We start from the raw sequence: 18213 nt of genomic DNA, 5'->3' as shown, positions 1-18213 counted from the left end.
AACTACAGCCCCCCACGTGCATTCACCACTCTGAGGATGGCTGATCCTGTCCTTGTCGTCCTGAACTTTTTAGCTTTCCTTAAGACGTGATAAATTAAGGAACTCCTTCTATATGACAGCAGCACTTTGGGGAGGCTGAACATGTACCTCTGACTTGAGGCTGAGTTATTACAAAAAAAAACAGAAAAGGAAGGAAAAAGATTTTAATTCCCACTGTTGAAGACAGTCAGCATGAGGGCAGACACACAAACGCGCACAGACTCGCACTTCTATTCAGCAACGGATAGGGCAAGGATTTACCCATGTTGTCTTAAAAGCATTGCCTGGAATACAAAATGACATGGTGTTTCTGGAATACAGTTCTGTTTGAAAGGCCAAGAAAAGGTGATAGGTTTTTAATGCACATTGCGGTGTTTTCAAGCTCTCCTTCTATAACCAGAATGGAGATGTTCCTGAAAACCTGTCTACAGAGAAAAAGCAATCTGGTTAAAATTCCATTATGTTTTTCTTTGGCCTGCACTGTATAATTGAAGATGTCCTCAACACAGAAACAGATCGTTGCTTCGTGTGGGAGAAGAAAAAAGCATACATCAGACTGCAGAAAAACAGAAAGAAACGGAAGAACTGTTGCCACTTCCCCGTTAAGGAATTTGTCACTTTCACCTGCAAAGTTCCTACTGCCTATACTTCCTTCATAAAATCAATTCTTCTGTTTTTCTGCCACCAGAGACATATTCCTAAATTGATCTGCTCTTGTATCTATTCTCAAAATCCTTTGGATTACTTTATTCTTAGCAGAAAATTCAAACTTAGTTCTACTATCTCCCCGTCTCCCTTCCTTTCCTATTGACAAATCACTTTTCCTTTTCCCCAATAAGTCTCATTTTCTTAAAAAAAAAAAAAAAAAAAACTAACTATTTTTAATTCCATGGGGGCTTGACACAAATTTTCTCTTTTGCCCAGACTCTTCTACCCATTCTTCAAAGTTCTTTCCATTCTTCAAGGTCTAGTTGAGCTGCTAGATCTTTCAACAAATAGATCTCTAATTTTCTTGCTTGAAATGAATATGCCCATCCAGTCAGGACCAGATGCATAGGTGTGGGACAAACACAGTCACACAGGGCCCCAAGCTCAGAAGTGGTCAGTGCTTGGCTTAATGCTCTGCTCTTGCTGTTTGAAATTTGAACAGGGGCCTCTGCATTCTCATTTTGCACTGGACTCGAAAATTATACAGCCGGGTCTTCTTCCTGTACTCCTAAAGTTAACAATCTTATATTTCTGCTCTAACGGTTATCATCTACACTGTTGTTTTGAAGCTATTTTTGTGCATATTTACCCCCACTAGAGAGGGAGCTCTGGAAAGTCACAGATCTCTTTTGTTGTGTACCTGGAAGAGTGGTTTTCACAGAGTAAGACTGATGAGGCAAGAAAGCTGCTCAGAGCTCTTCAGGAAGGAACTGAGCGAAACCGACATCTACAGAGAATAAACGCAGAAAAAGCTAAAAAGTTCTGCAAACTTAATATGCAGTAATCACATGTGCTTTGTACTGCATAAGGAAACCCAATCTAATCCTCAAAACATGAGGAATAGATACTATTATGATGTCATTTTCCAGATGAGGAAACTAGGGCTTAAAGAGGGAAGGTGGCAGAGGTCACATAAGCAGTGCCGGAATCAGGAGTCAGAGTCAGGTCTGGCTCATGTAAAATCAGAGTCCATGTACTTAACTCCTAGAGGATTGTGAAATTTTCAGGCAATACTAATAAAAAAAAAATCTAAATAATCCTTTCCAGAACTAAGGCCAAAGCAATAAAATTGGCCTCTCTAGCAGTCCCAACCCTGAGTTTATAAAATCTGCCTACAACACAGCCAGACTTAAGTTGTCAAACCAGTTTCTGGTAAGAAAACAAAATGTTTACACAAACATTTTCCTAACTGCCTGTAGCCCCCCAAACCATTCCTTCAAGAAACATACTATCAAGTTACCGTTTAGTAATGAAATTCTATATGTAGAGAGAAAAAGTGTTTTAGAACATGAAAGACAGAAAATTGAAGGAGAAAGGAATATTACAAAATGAGCTGATCAGGAAGTCAAACCCCTGTCAGCTCTCCATGCCGAGGAAGGCCATGGTTTTCCATCCCCTTCCAGGCATTCATAGGCACAGCAAACTCAGGGAGACTGACTAAGGGTTAGTGTAAAACGACATTTTACCGAGTTGAGTCCATTAGCAGTTTTTACTCATTGACTGTTAAATTATATGTTTCATGTCATGAACAAAGCAGGCCTTCTGTTTTGTTGCTTAATCCAGATTTACACCATGGGTGAGATGCATGCAATGCCTTGAATGTATTACTTTAAGAATTTGCATTAAACACAACAGGATACTTCCAAATACAATATACATATGCCATAGCCTTGGATGTGTATTAATTTCTTTAGCACAAGAGAGATTTTTCAGGAAAAACCTAATTGGGTTTGTCTTTCCCATGTTTAAGGTAGTAAAATGTTCAAACACTTGAGTCTTTTTACAACTGTTATCCAACTCAGTCATTTTCAGTAAAACAGACAGCTCTTGCTACCTCATTCTGAAGGCACAATTATTACCATGTCCTTTAGCTTCCTGGGGCTTCGAGTTGTTTTCAATGTTGTTTTTTTAATTTCTTAAATAAATTGCTTTTCCTCCTCCTACCCCCCAAAAGGTGTGATATAAACAATAAGAGGTTTGGTTTTCTACGTGGACAAAAGAGTAAGTATACTGATACAGCATGGGTCCACTTTTGTAATGTTGCTTTAAGCTATCAAGATGCATACTTATTCTCAACCCATGAAATCAAAGTTCCCTTTACACAGTAATTCCTAAGTAGCTCTAAGGTCAGGCTACCCTCGTGTGTCATGTTCTCATTTGGTCCTTGTTGGATATCTTTATAATCCTAACTTTAGAAATTTAAAGCCATGTATGTAATGATCGATAATTGGTCAAGACGTGATTCTTTTTTTTAATCTTTTTTTCTTCCTTTTTTTAGGCCGCGCTGCCTGGCGAGCAGGATCTTAGTTCCCTGACCAGGAATCGAACCTGTGCCCCCTGCAGTGGAAGTGCAGAGTCTTAACCATTGGACCACCAGGGAAGTCCCAAGATGTGATTCTTATATCACACAAATGTTGATTTTGTTTGCAGTGGAGAATTTACAAGGAGCATCAAATCTCTTTCTTACCCAAGTCTTGAGTTAGGAGGTTTATAGTTTTTCTAGCTGGCTAATCATTTGGAAATGAAGACTTTTTTTATTACAAAAATGAAATTTATTGGACTTCAACCTGAAATAGTAAACAGGTCACAAGGCACCAGTAAAAGCTCCCATGTAGAGCAACTATAATTGTCATATATATTTTTATAATGCCAAACCAGTTGTAATCCAATCTACACCCACATTTTAAGATGACAGTAAGAAGTTCAGAGATGTGTTTCCCAATCAAACACTGGGTAACTCATCTGTCACCTTGCCAGTGCATTATCTGAAGGAAATCTGTTGTAGCAAATGAGGATAAAACCTGAGATTCTTTAGACTCAGAAATGGAAAACGAATTGAAAATCTGTACATATGTTGTAAAAACCATTCTGAGAAAGAGAGAAGAGAACTCACGTTGTATTCAACAACCACCTAGTATTCTTCTAGGTGCTGCAGATGATAAATAATTTGACCTTCACAGAACTAATATGCAGGAATTCTTTGTTCTCTTAGCAGATAGAGAAACTGAGGCTCAAATTAAGTTACCTCCCCAAGACAGCACAGTAAGTCTGGTTTATCTAATTACAAAACTTCTTTTTGCCACACAATGGCAAGAATCATTTTGATCTTAAAATTGCTTAAAGTTTTTTAGTATGTTGATCTTTACCTTCATAAGTAAATGAGAAATGTGATGTTCTATACATGACAGATAATAAAGGGTTTTAATTTGCCTATGAATTCCTTAGTGGCAAAATTTATAATAGTCTGGACACAATGAGGGGTAACTCTTTTTTAGCTCTCCCTGCAAAAATTCAGACAACTATTTCTCTTCCATTTCTAATTCTTCATCTATAGGTGATATTTAAATTGAAGACATCAGCAGATCATACTGGGAATCTGTTGGTGCCACAAGGCAAAATCGATCGACTGTATTAGAAGAAAGGTTAATAGTCACCTTCACTAACCCCAGCTTTTGTACCAGGTTTATTATCACCCTCGAAATAGAACCTGCACGATCAATTTCAAATATCAGAGCATAACACACACTCTACAGGGAACCCATAAAAGAAAGCAGAAGAGGCAATAGTTCTACAGTTAGAAAAAACCCGCAATTTTCATCGTGCATGGAAAACATCAAATTAAACCTGGTACTTGGTATTGACTCAGCATACCAGCTTCTCCCAACATTCCGGCTGAAGTTTAATCTGCTGCTAACTCCCTGGAGTGAGGCCTCTACTCCTGTGACACCCTTGCTGGCAATATAGAATTGAGCAGGTGCTGGCTTCGGGGGAAGCTTATGATTAGCTTCTTCAAATGTGCAAAATAATGCTTCTGGGAGAGCACTCATAAATAGCTCATAGTTTGAAAAGAATCAAGAGGAATGAGGTTTACAAAATTTCTTCTTCACCCACTAATTGTTCTCAGGTTTGATGAAAAGTTCATTTTAGAAGGATTTTTTTTCTCTCTTCTCAGCTTGGTCTTCAGTCATCTGTCAAAGACTTGTTCTCATCTGCTTGTTTATCCCTTTTATTTCTGCACAGCTCTGTATTACTCAGACCACAGCAGTCTGCTTTCATGACACCCAAGCTGAGGCCGTGATAGATTTTTCTCTGTGTGTAGAAAGGTTGGAAGCATAGAAGGTAATGTTGAAAGGGTCAAAGTTATCAGAGCGGGTTAGAGAAGATGACCAACTTACTTACCACTGACAGACACCAGGTGTAACCTGGAAATCCGGGAGATAATATCATTGCACAGGTGCCAGGAAATAGCACATTCTAATACCACAGTGGCAGACCAGCCATTTTGGGTCATATTTCACCAAGTGGTTAGTGCCAAAAATGTATAATTCAGGTGGTTAAGCTTGTCACGGGTCTCTAGTATTTGAGGACAGCAGACTTGTTGAATGAATGAATAGATGAGAAAGAGATACGAATTCCATAGACAAAGGCAGACGTCTACAGAAAGCACTGAGCGATAATCTACCACGATTAAAAAAAAAAAAAAAAAGCTCAGTGAAGCCTGAGCAACCAAGTAGAACCGACATTTCCTAGTTACTGTGCGCTTGGCACCATGCCAGGTGCTTTACGTGTGTGACTTATTTAAATGCTACCACCATCTTGTCAGGTATCTTCTGGTGGCCAGACTTGAAGATGATGATCCCCCATGATCCTCGCCCCCTGGTATTTGTGCCTTTGTGTACTCCCCTCTTAGAGTGAACAGGGCTGACCCATGTAACTAAGTAGAATATTGTAAAAAGGATGGTGTGTGATTTCCGAGGCTGGATCACACAAGCCATGTGGATTCTGCCTTGCTTACTCTTGGGTCACTCTTGGAGGGAAGCCATCTCCATGTCATTAGGCCCCTTAGGTAGTGCTATGAAAAGGACCACAAATTGAGGAACTGAGACTTCTATCAACAACCTGCATTAACTTGCCAGTGAGCCACCCAAGAAATAACCCTTCAGCCCCAGGTAAGCCTCTGATGACTACAGTGCTGGCCAATTTCCTGACTGCAACTTCATGAGAGACCTTGACTAGTAGATCCTGGTTCTAGGAACCCACCTAAGCCACTCCCAGATTCCTGGCCCATAAAAATTATGTGAAATAATACACTTTTGTTGTTATTGTTTTAAGCCACTAAATTTGGGGTTCATTTATTACACAGCAGTAGATAAGTAATAAAACCTTTATCACCCTCATTGTACAGGTGAAGAAACAAAGGCTATGAGAGCTAAAGGTAAAAAATACTAGTACTCCCTTTCCTTTGTTCAGCATCTGCCAATGAAGACTTAGACCACAGAAACTGGATAAAGTGTGACACAGGAGCCAAGGAGGAGAGCAGCCAGGAGTGGACCAAAAGGCAAAGTTCGCCTATTTATTCACTCATTCCACAAATAAATTCTTGAGAACCTACTGTGTGCCAGGCACTGTTCTGAGCCATGAAGATGCAGCTGTGACCAGCATGGATAAAATTTCCTGCCTTCTTGGAGCTTACATTCTAGTGATGGGTAAGTTATAATGAAAGAACACAGAAAAAGGTAAATTATAAAATACAAGTTGAAAGACAAGAAGCCTAGGGAAGAGCCAGACCATGAGAAAGGCAGCCTGCCTTTGCTTCCTTCCTGCACTATGGGTTATGATGACAAAGCCCTTTATGTGAGGTTTCCTGAACGCACTGCTCTGCTCTGCAACATGACACATGTTAGACAGGGGTCGTTTTTTCTTTTGTACATTCATGTATCCCATGTGCCTAGAGCTAAGCCTGGTATACAATATGTGTTTAGTAAATATTTATTGCAATGATTTAATGTCTCAAAGAATAAAATTTTTAGGGAATTTAGCTGCCTAAGAAGCTCAACATTCTTCAGCTGTTTTAGGTTGAGCATGTTACTTATTTAAGACACAGTGAATTCTGCCAGTGTAACTCCTCTTCCGTTCCCAATAGAACAAAACTCATTGTGTAATAAATACGATTTTCTGCTCAATAGCCATGCCACAAATTAATTTGAGTGTGCAAGATCTTACATTCTGAAACCAATGTAGTCCACGTGCAGTCAGGATTTTAGGATCCTCCTAGAATCAAAATATGAGGTAGGCTGTACGATTCCTCAGAGTGTGAACCTATACTGAAAGGTGAACCCGGATGCGCGGTGTGTGCCTATACTGAAGGGACATAGGGACTCAGACTTTGATGTGCAGGTATAACCATAACCTTCTTACCGGAATTAGGCATCACTGGGATTAGAATGGCTTCAGTCCAGGAAGCAACATGGGAGTGGATTTAATAGCAGCAACTAAAAGGTGAACCCCTGGAAATCAGGGTGAAAAAACATTCCCTCCCTCAGATGGGATTGATTCAGAAACCTGATGAGGTGTGTGGGTGTGTGCTTGTACGTGGGTTTGTATGTGTACAAATGTGATTATATGCCTTTGTTTTTTGAAAGAGAGGTTGATGGTCAACCCCTCGTTAGAACAAGTAGGTTGATAAAGTATGATCCAGGAGCCAAGGCAAAAACCAGGGAAGTGAAGCAAAGAGCTTAGATTTACTATTGTACATATAACACGTGACTTGTTTTATTTAGGGATATTTATCAATATGCCAGTATATTTATTATAAAAAGTGATATTTATTTCTATACATAGGTTATATACGTGTTCAAATATGCATCATTTATAATCTTTAAATATGTCTAATCTATGAGTGAAAATGTTGGAGTACTGAACATTTATACCTCTAATTTATTAGAGTGGGGTATATCTGTTTATATTTGCGGTGGGCAGAAAAACGGTCTCTAAAAAATATCCCTGTTCTAATCCTTGCAACCTTTGACTATGTTAAATTACATAGCCAATGGGAATTAAGGTAGCAGATGAAATTATATTTGCTAATCTGCTGATTTTAAGATAGAAAGATGATCCTGGATTGCTCAGATGGGCTCCATGTAATCACCAAGGTCCTTAAATGCAGAAGAGGAAAGCAGAAGAGTCAGTGTCAGAGGAATCGGATGTGACTTGCCTGGCTGCCACTTGCTTTGAGGATGGAAGGGAGTTAGTTCTGAACCAAGGTGTAAGGGCCGCTTCTAGAAGCTGGAAAAGCAAGGAAACAGATGGTCCTCCAGAGCTTCCAGAAAGGAATGAAATCCTTCCACTGCCTTATCTTTAGCCCAGAGGGACCATTTCAGACTTCTGACCTCTAGAACTCTAACATGATACATTTGTATTATTTAAACCACTAAATTTGCAGTAACTTTCTACAGCAGCAATAGAAAAGTAACAAGTTATACTCATTTGTAAATTTTATGAAAACACAAATGATTTCAAAAAGTGAAAGATTCAGGAGATGCTATAGCTCACATGTTGAAAAGTTCCATCTGGAAGTCAGATCCCAGGACGAGTCCTTTTCACTCCATCCAACATCATAATCAGTAATATTTATGTTATCTTGTGTGTATACTCCATGAAGCTGCACACCATGCCGTATATTGCCTGAACAGCAGTATTTAGAGAAATCGTTCCCATTCAAATGCTACTTTCTACAACCATTTGTTTCTTTTTTCTTTCTTTAATGCATTTTAATTAAAGGTAAGAAGAGAGTGAAATAGAGATGAGAGAACTAAGGCAGCTGTAATGTGTAGGTGTAAGATGTTGCAGCCTGAAGCGGTATGTTCAGTTTGAAGTTAGAAACACAGTGATTATAGATATATTTCTAAATGAAATTCTACATAAATCCTAGCTTTGAACATGAGACTTTATGGAAGTGAAAAACAACACTGATTCTTTGTGAATGCACACTGATTTTTCTTGATGTTTAATTAATTCTAATGATGGAAGTCTACGTCACAAGTGCTCCTTCAACAGAAAGATATTTTATTTTAAAAAATACAAATAATTGCACAAATAATTGCTGGGTAAATCCTCGCAGTAACTAAGAGCGGTGCCAATTTCAAACATAGTATTTTAATGTACAAAATTACTTGCCCTTACCAGGCAGTGAGAAAAATTGCAAAATCAGTTAATGTGAGAATTTAAAACTATACCGAGGAGAGTTAATTTAAATATGGCTTCCTTCAGGGACTCTTCTGTATTTAGACCAGCTGAAATGTGCTTAAAAATAGCAAACTCATTTTAACACTAGTATAAGCAAAACAAATCTGCCTCAAAAACATTATATTGTAAAATGTCTCTGGGTCACCCACTATCTTAGGTAAATGTTGATGTCTCTTACCGCCATTTAGATTATCACAAGTGATCCTAAAGTTTGTTAAGACAATTTACTAGTAAAATGTAGAAGCCAATAGCAAAACTAGAATAAATAATATCTTGTTTCCTACATCATTAAGCTAACAGAAAAGACTATTTGTAGGATCTCTAACTGCTGGTGTATTACTGTCATTCGTTATTAGTAGCAATAATTTTCTTGCCATATAACTAGTAGCTGGCTTTGTATTTTAAAATACAGTAAGTCCCATGGCTCCCTACCTACTCCATATTCAACTTTACTAGTTCTTGATGTTCCATTCTCTTTCTATTGTAAATTCTGCTTAAGTCTTTCAATATCTTTATGGAAATTAATATCTTACCGAATAGAGTTGAGGGAGTTATTTTTTATTTATACAATAAATTTGTACACATACAAAGCTGAAACAAACATACTCCAGTTAAATTATTTAACAGTCAAAAGGGGAAGTAATAGGGCTTCCCTGGTGGCGCAGCAGTTGAGAGTCCGCCTGCTGATGCAGGAGACACGGGTTCGTGCCCCGGTCCGGCAAGATCCCACATGCCGCGGAGCGGCTGGGCCCGTGAGCCATGGCCACTGAGCCTGTGTGTCTGGAGCCTGTGCTCCGCAACGGGAGAGGCCACAACAGTGAGAGGCCTGCGTACCGCAAAAAAAAAAAAAAAAAAAAAGGGGAAGTAATAGATGAACTTAAGAATGAAACTAATATTTAGAGCGAGTGAAACTTGAATTTCAGTCCTGTTTCACTCCTGTCTAGTCGTATGGTCTAGGACAAGTTACTTACTGTATTTGAACCTCAGGGATTTTTGCTGTTGCTGCTGTTAAAAAAATCAAAATCTTCCCTTATCTTATAGGTTTGTTGTATGACATATGTTGATCTAAATTAGGTACAGTATATTGCCTATCCAAAAGTACCCTACCTTTGACCTTCTTTCTCACCAGAACCCTGATTTGGTTCAAGTACTTTGATCTTAAGGTACAGAGGTATGTTCCAGAAGTAGGCATGACCTCCACTGGGCAATGAGATAAAAGAGGAAGACTTCTAGGGCCTCCCTACAAAGATACAAAGGGGCAAGGAGACTCTCTCTTCCATGCTGTCCCCTGCTGAGTGCCTTTGCACACTATTGCATGAAAACACGGTGCTTAGGGTTGCTCCCCTATCCAGTCACTGAGAAGGCAATGTCAGGCAAGATCCCAGCAGCTGTCCACTTCTGGAATTGCTGTTTGGTGGAGGGAAGCTCCTCTTGTTTCAGGACTGTTGGTAGGGCATTCTGGTATTTTCAGATGAACGCTGTACCTAGTAGGGATTTAGGGATTGTAAATGCACATGCCTTGTTAATATTGTTTTAATAAAGATTGTCACAAGAAGTCTTGATAATATGTTTTAATAAGTTCCCAGATGGGAGAGAGAATTGCAGTTGAGAACATTATACAAGATTTCATGGTGGAGAGGTCAATCCCATCAGACTTTGATGAGTTTTCAGTCTTTGAACGTGGAGAGCTCGGAAGGGGTGCATGACAGAATTCCATTTGGAGGCAGCTGGGTTACTGAGGGACTTCTACTTAATAAAGCATGGGTTTAGTCTGGCTTCATTTTGAACAGTATTTTGATAACTGACTAATAGTTTTAGAACACATATAGTTTTGCTTCTGCTTGCATTATTTTCTGGTTTTATTATTTTTTTAAGGAAAAAAATCATCAATTTAGTTTGTAAGTTGGTAAAACGTATATATTGGCCAGGGTTTTTTTTTGTTGTTGCCCAGCAAAGTATTCTGATTCATGTCAATGTGCACAGCCAGTTTTAAAAAAATCAGTGAGTCTTAGGGCTTATACAACTTGGTTTCAACACCAACACTAAGCAACACTCGGTGTAGATGTGACAGAAGGCCAACCATCAGAGAAGGAATGGAGTCTGTGATTATCCACAGCATAGGCTGGGCATAGCTGCTCTGAGGCACCATGGTCCAGGCTTCGGCACAGAATGTCCTCCATGGCTGCTGGGCTGACGAGACAATCCAAAGCATCCCGATGCCAGGATGAGCCCCTCCCCACACCATGTTACAGCCTAGCCTAACACTGACTAGAGCGCACCCAGTTTCTCTAAGTAACGAGAGACGTATCAAAGGACCTTCTGTTCCAGCGACAGAGGTAGGCAGTGTAAGATCACGTGAGCTGTTGATTCCCTCGTGTTCCCTGGCTGGCCCTGAACAAAACCAGAAATAGAAAAGATGGGACTTACTCACTGTCACCTAATATCTCATCATCATGTCATCTATTTGGAACATTTCAACTCTTTGTGAACTTTTCCAAAATGTTTATAGGTTTTTCCCATCCACATTTTTAGAATTTTTCTTTTATTGGTGGAAGTTTATTTTCAAAAAAAGCACATCTTTGATTACCTTGAATAATTAGAAATAAAAATAACGTTGAAAAGAAATTACACAATCCCTAAAAATAGACAAGGACTGTGGCAGCTATTAAATATTATGACGATACATAGTATCATGATTTTGTTAGGTGGTGTTATGAGGAAATAATATTAGATCCTATTATTTTGCAAATGGGAAATTTGCTCAGAGTTACATGTTAGTAAGAGGTAAAGTTAGGATATACCTTAGTTCTGTCCTTTTTTCTGTATCGTGCAACTCTATTATAGCTCAGTACTTAACCACATTGGGCGGAAGATAGAGAAAATAAAAACAGAGAAAGGAAAAAACCCTACAGTTTAAGTCCAATCAAATATCTGATTTTTAATCAAAGAGAGTCAAAAGAGGTCAAGTACAGAGGAGTCATTTGATTGCTACCAAAATAGTTGATCATATTTTTTGTCTTTCTTAAGGCTGTGCATTTTGAACACCTAGTGAAAGAGAAGTTTAGTGATATACTGATATGAAACAGAAAATATTCCAGATATAATATAGTTACCTTTAAATAGAAAACATAGCAACAATTATAGGTTGCATGTCTGCTATGAACCAGGTGTATTGTTACACAAGAGGATAAAGATATGGTGCTTGCCTTGAATAGATTATGTCCCTACATTGTGAAGTGTAATTTTTCACAGTATTTTGAAACAGGTGAAATAGCTGCTAATTTAGGACCAGAAAATATATATTTGGGATCAATTCCCACTTTGTAACACTGACAATTAAGGCATGAGATAATTAATGATTTTAGAAGAATAATCAATGTTTAGTTTAAAAGGGTTTTCGAGTAAAGACTATTTTAGACTTTAAAAATTATTGTTTAAATTTTAAAAATTAAATAAATGTGAACAGTGTGCTTATCCTTTTAGTTTTTGGATTGTATGATTTTTGAATAGTCCCATTAACCAGAAATCAATCTTAATTGATTTTAAATATTTGTCATAATTTTTAGAGCATTCAGTAAAGTGGAAGTCATCAGTTTTTAATAGCATTGCTTCAGGGATCAGTGTACACCTAAATTGTATTCACCCATGATTTACTATGTAAGTTTGATTAACTTAAATGTGTGGTAAGTTCTTTCTTGTAAATGGAAAAATTAGTGTTCTAAATAGAAGGGGAAATAGGATTACAGGAAGCAACACAAATATCCTAGATTATCTGGGCTGTTTTTAAATGCTTTGTTTCATCTCTTGAATTAAGTGAAATCTCCTTTCTATAATTGAATTTAAGATGGTTGTACCTAAATAATTAAATTTCCCCCAATATATATGTTTCTTTGGTAACATCTAAATGTTACAGTGTAATATATATAGTCAAAGGATGGTGTGAAAATCTTTTACAGCAAGTAGGATTTTATGCTTTTAAACCCCATCAGATTTTGTTGCAACAATATGAAAATAGAATTTCAAATTACTCTCATTTTTTTACACAGTACTTTTTCTGCTTCTGGAGGATGAACTTATATAATTTTTCTTTTTGCACTCCCTGAACACTTTAAACATCAAAATATACACATCGTTTATAATCAGAAAGAAATAAAGCTCTTCAATTTTTTTTAACATCTTTATTGGAATATAATTGCTTTACAATGGTGTGTTAGTTTCTGCTTTATAACAAAGTGAATCAGCTATACGTATACATATATCCCCATATCCCCTCCTTCTTGAGCCTCCCTCCCACCCTCCCTTTCCCACCCCTCTAAGTGGTCACAAAGCACCAAGCTGATCTCCCTGTGCTATGCGGCTGCTTCCCACTAACTGTTTTACATTTGGTAGTGTATATATGTCCATGCCACTCTCTCTCTTCGTCCCAGCTTACCCTTCCCCTTCCCATGTCCTCAAGTCCGTTCTCTACGTCTGCGTCTTTATTCCTTTCCTGCCCCTAGGTTCTTCAGAACCATTTTTTTTTTTTTAGATTCCATATATATGTGTTAGCATACGGTATCTGTTTTTCTCTTTCTGACTTACTTCACTCTGTATGACAGACTCTAGGTCCATCCACCTCACTACAGTTAACTCAGTTTTGTTTCTTTTTATGGCTGAGTAATATTCCATTGTATATATGTGCCACAGCTTCTTTATCCATTCATCTGTCGATGGACACTTAGGTTGCTTCCATGTCCTGGCTATTGTAAATAGAAGCTCTTCAATTTTGAAAACAATCACTTTATTATTAAAACCTTATCAGAGTGAGGTAGAATCCTTATCATTTTAATGTGCAAACACGTTATTTATTGAGGATGACTTGTTAGGAAAAATTGAGTCCGCTATCCTGTAGGGTTAACCAAGGTGTTGTACTGGGTGGATTAGTGGATAAGCTCATGAACCCTGGCATGGAAGCTCTTGAGTTTAGATTCCAGCTCTGCCACCTGTTATCTGTTTTACCTGGGGCAAAACAGATACTCAGTACTTTTTCTCCTTAGCTTCCTCTCAGCTACGAAGACCCAATGCAGCCAAAAATAAACAAATAAATAAATAAATAAATTTGTTTATTAAAAAAAATAGTAGCTACTTCATAGGGTCAGTGTGAGGATTCAGTGCATTAATCTATACAAAGCCCTTGGAACAAAACCTGATATGTATCATGCTACATTCAGTGTTATTATGAGCCATAATAGAGTATGAAACACTCTAGAAAAATTGTTTTAAAAAAGGGAATTATAGAAATGTTAAGAATAATCCAAAACGTTCAGTGCATTTTCCCAGGCCCTTTTCTCTGTGGGATCACACTGCTCCAGAAGAGAGGCAATTGAGTGTCTGCCCTAAGGACAGAGGTAGATGACGCCAGCAGATCCACGAGCACCAGACACACAGATAATTTAGAGGAAAGGAAATACAAATGGCCGATTAACAGTGAAAAGTCTTCAACCTTACTAATAATCAAGGAAATGTAAATTCAAGTAAGGACAAGATATGATTCACTTATAAATTAGCACAGATTATTAAATAAAGTCTAAAATCCAAGGCTTCAAGTGTCAGCACATTTTTATACTCTGCTGAAGGGAGTGGAAATTAATCAGACCTTTGAGACCAATTTAACAATATACATGTAAATGCTCATAAACTTTGAGTTAGCAACTGTCTTTTTGGGGAGTTATGCTGAAGAAATAAGGAGAAAGACATTCACATCAGCAATACTTATAACACTAAAAACTAGAAATAATCTAAATTTCTAACAAGTTGTGATTAGTTTAATAAATTGGAATATAACCACATGATGAATATGATACAACTATTACAGTGATATTCATAAGTAGTTTGTAAAGGTTAAAATTAGGGAGTACTACTTAACCAATACTGATTAAGTTCCCTCTAGGTGCAGGGAACTCCATGATAGTCGCCTCCTGGGTTTACTCTGTGCCATTACTCATGCTGCCCCTGGAATAACTGGTAAATTTCGGATGCAAAGCTGGACATGATCTGCTCTACCCTTTTTTCCTTTGGGTATCTGGCTGCTGGAAGAAGACTTCTTTCTGTTTCTCCCCAGTAGCAGACTCTTTCTCTAGATTCTGTTCTTTCCAGACACATGGGAAAGGCTCTTTCCCCCGGTGCTGTCCAAGACAGGGTTCCAAGTCTGCCTACCTCTGAGATCCAGTTAGAAAGATTATCTGGCTATCACACTAAGCCACATACCGAAGCTTAACTTTTACTAATAAAAAGAAAAGGTATATTCATTTCCCATTGCCCAGTCCTGTTTCATATCTCTTTTTCAAAAACTTGCTGGGAAAGAAAAGCATTACATTCCAGAGAACTCTCCACACTCTGCAATATCTGAAATTGCCCATTCATAAAAGCTACATAACACCTTACTCCAAAATGCAGAAATTATTTTAAGTCAACAGACATTTTTAAAATTTCTTAGTTTATGTGGATCAGGAATCCAGGCAAGGTTTAATCTGAATGCCACTGCTTCGAGGTCTCTGACAATGTTGTAAACCATTTGGACTGTGACTGTGGTCTCACGTGATGGTTCAACAGGGGAAGAATTCATTTCCAAGCTCATTCCTGCTGTGGTCAGAATTCAGTTTCTTGCTGGCTGTTGGCAGCTCCTTGCCACAAAGAACCTCTTCCTAGGACAGCTCACCTGTGACAGCAGGCTTCCCTTGGAGTTTAAGGAGAGAGCAAGACAGGGTGTACGAGACAGAAGCCACAGTCTCTTTGTAACCAGTTCTCAGAAGTGACATCCCTATTACTTTTGCCATATTCTGTTCTCTGGCTGTGCCTCACTTGTCATTTCTCCAGCACTGAGTCACAGTCCAAACTCAGAGGCAGGAGATTACACAAGGATGCAAATGCCCAGAGGCTAGGATCACTGCCGACCATTCTAGAGGCTGCACATCCCCAAACTAACATTCACTTACCACAAACCAGGCACATAGATGACCTCACTTAATCTTTGTAACAACCCAAAGAGGCAGTTATGTGATTAGCCTATTTTTAAAATCAGGAAGCTGAGGCTCAAAGATGTTAAGTATGTGACTTAAGAGCTCACAGGACTGTAAGTGTCTGATTAGGGATTGGAACTGTGGCTGTTTGCTTTCAGATTGTGTTCACTTAACTACTTGAAAATTATTAAGGAAAAAAAATTAAATTGCAGGTATGTGAGTACATTTCATGCTCTTATGTTAAAAAATACATAGAAAAAGTGGAAGAAAACATGTTAAAGTGTTTAAAAAACCCATTTAAACCTTTCAATGAAGGGATTATGAGTGGCTATTTTTGTCTATTTTTTAATGTTAATATTTATTTTCCAAAATGCTTATACTGACCTTTCATTTATCTAACATGGGAAAGATCCATGAAAAAAACCAAAAGCTATCTCTGTTCTAGTGTGGTTTACGTTGGTGCACTAAGGGTGTAACAGAGGGAGCAGTCCATCATGAATGCAGGTAATAAAGGGTGCACTGTCTGTAGAGAACTAAAAAAAAATAACCCACCAAAAGTCAGTCATTTTTTAATATCACTCAATTCTAAACAATGTCAGTGATAAAATACTCTTTCTTCCTAGGGCATACCGCTGCCATCATCCCCTTCCCCTTCACCACTTGATTAGTCTGGGGATACAGAAAATAAATACTTACACACACACACACACACACACACACACACACACACACAATTATGTCAGATAGTGTTAAGTTCTACAAAAAATAAATCAGGGTCTAAGGAGAGAGCAGATGATGAAAAAGGGAAATTTTTAGCTAGGGCAATCAATGAAGACCTCTCCCAAAGGTGACATATAAATAGAGACCTGAATACGTTGAGGGAACATGCACTGTTTTTATAATCAGAGAAATAGAGAAAACATTGGGTGTCCCACTGTAGCCTACAATCCATAATAATTTTACCATTCCTTCATTTCTACATTCAGTCCCTTAATCACTCAGTTAATGCATTTTTATTAAGTGCCCATTATGTGGCAAGAACTCTGCTAGGCGTTGGGAATTTAACAGTGAGTAAAACAGATATGGTTTCTTCTCCCATTAGTTTTGGACTAGAATGGGGAGCACAGTTGTTCATCAGCGGGGGACTGAGAGATATCATTGCAAACTGAGGCTAGTGTTACAAGGGAATTCTCTCTCCTAGGCTGCTGTGGGAGAGAAGAAAGCATCTACGGGGGTCACTGAGCTCTGCCACAATGCTTGTTGCAACTGTAGCCACAAATGATACCTATTTGGGAAAAATTATATGATAAAAATAGAATCAGGTTAAGGAAAGACTCTTGACGAATTCCAAACATTAGTGATCCAGTATAGAGGAGGAGCTGCAAGACTCAGCGAGGGGAGCAGAACATGCAGAGAGGTGGAGAGAGGGGAGGAAAGCCTAATGGACCACAGGGAAGAGAGCTTTTCCGGAACAGGAGGGGCGGCAGTGTTGAATGAGTGGCAGGTGCGGTGAGCTGAGGAGTGAAAACGCCCTCAGTAGTTAGTGACATGAATGCTAGGAAACCTAGGGACAGACTGCAGATCGGAGTGGATTGACACACTAATGGAAGAAGAGGAAAGAGTGTATAAGTAACTTTTAAAAGATATTTAGCTGTGAAGGAGAAAAAATAGGTGGTAGCTGAAGAGGAAAGTGAAGTCAAAGAAGGGTTTGGGATGCATTTTATTTTTTTTAAATACGGAAGAAACTGTATCTATTGACATTATAATGATAGCGATCTTGTAGAGAGAAAGGAGGATGGCTGGGGATGGGGCATTAGGAAAAAAATGGTGCCGGTGCCTGAGAAGGAGGTTGATGAAGGAATCCACGGAAATCTAGCAGAGACTGGGTTTGTTCTAAGGTCATCAAAAGTCCTATTCCTGTGGTTCTTCTCTCTCTTTCGTGGAGGCAAAGGGAAGCTTTCAAACATTTAAAAATGTAGTCGCTTAGAATTTGGGAGCCATAAAATGCACACATCACACCCCGAAATATTTTCATTACTCATCTCACTTTTTAAAGCACTTGCATAGGATTTCATTATTTTTATCCCCACGACAACCTGGTGAAGTTGTCAGGACGTACGTCGATCCATTCATGTGACTTATCTATGGTAACACAGTGTCAATCATGCTATTTATAAAATATCGAGAGACCCAGATCTCTTGACTGTGGTGCCAGTGCTTTTTTTAAGCCACACTACACCTTAGTCTCCTAAATCCAGTAGGTGTAACGATGAAGTTCATAGCTTAAAAATAGAAGTTGAAGACAGTGAAAAAACACCAAAGAGAAGGTTTGGCTCTCTTACATCTTGAGACCCAGTTAAATGTTTTCTTTACATTCATTGGGAGGAAATTAATTTAAATATAATATATAAATATGCTCATGAAGCACACATACAATGTCTTG

General features: G+C 38.4%; 1 long non-coding RNA gene across 2 annotated transcripts in view; it reads left to right on the top strand.

Moving 5' to 3' along the window:
- The first annotated feature begins 3535 nt into the window (after positions 1 to 3535).
- Positions 3536 to 18213, top strand: part of LOC307179690 — a 49368-nt gene continuing 34690 nt past the window's right edge. For both annotated transcript variants that reach the window (XR_013825512.1, XR_013825513.1), the window contains exon 1: positions 3536 to 6233. This is a non-coding gene — a long non-coding RNA (uncharacterized lncRNA). The remainder of the gene's footprint in view (positions 6234 to 18213) is intronic.

The sequence above is a fragment of the Stenella coeruleoalba genome (genome assembly GCF_951394435.1).
Source record: "Stenella coeruleoalba genome assembly, chromosome: 21".
Classification (NCBI taxonomy): domain Eukaryota; kingdom Metazoa; phylum Chordata; class Mammalia; order Artiodactyla; family Delphinidae; genus Stenella; species Stenella coeruleoalba.
Note: the sequence above shows the minus strand (reverse complement) of the source record. Positions and strands in the feature narration are given on the sequence as shown.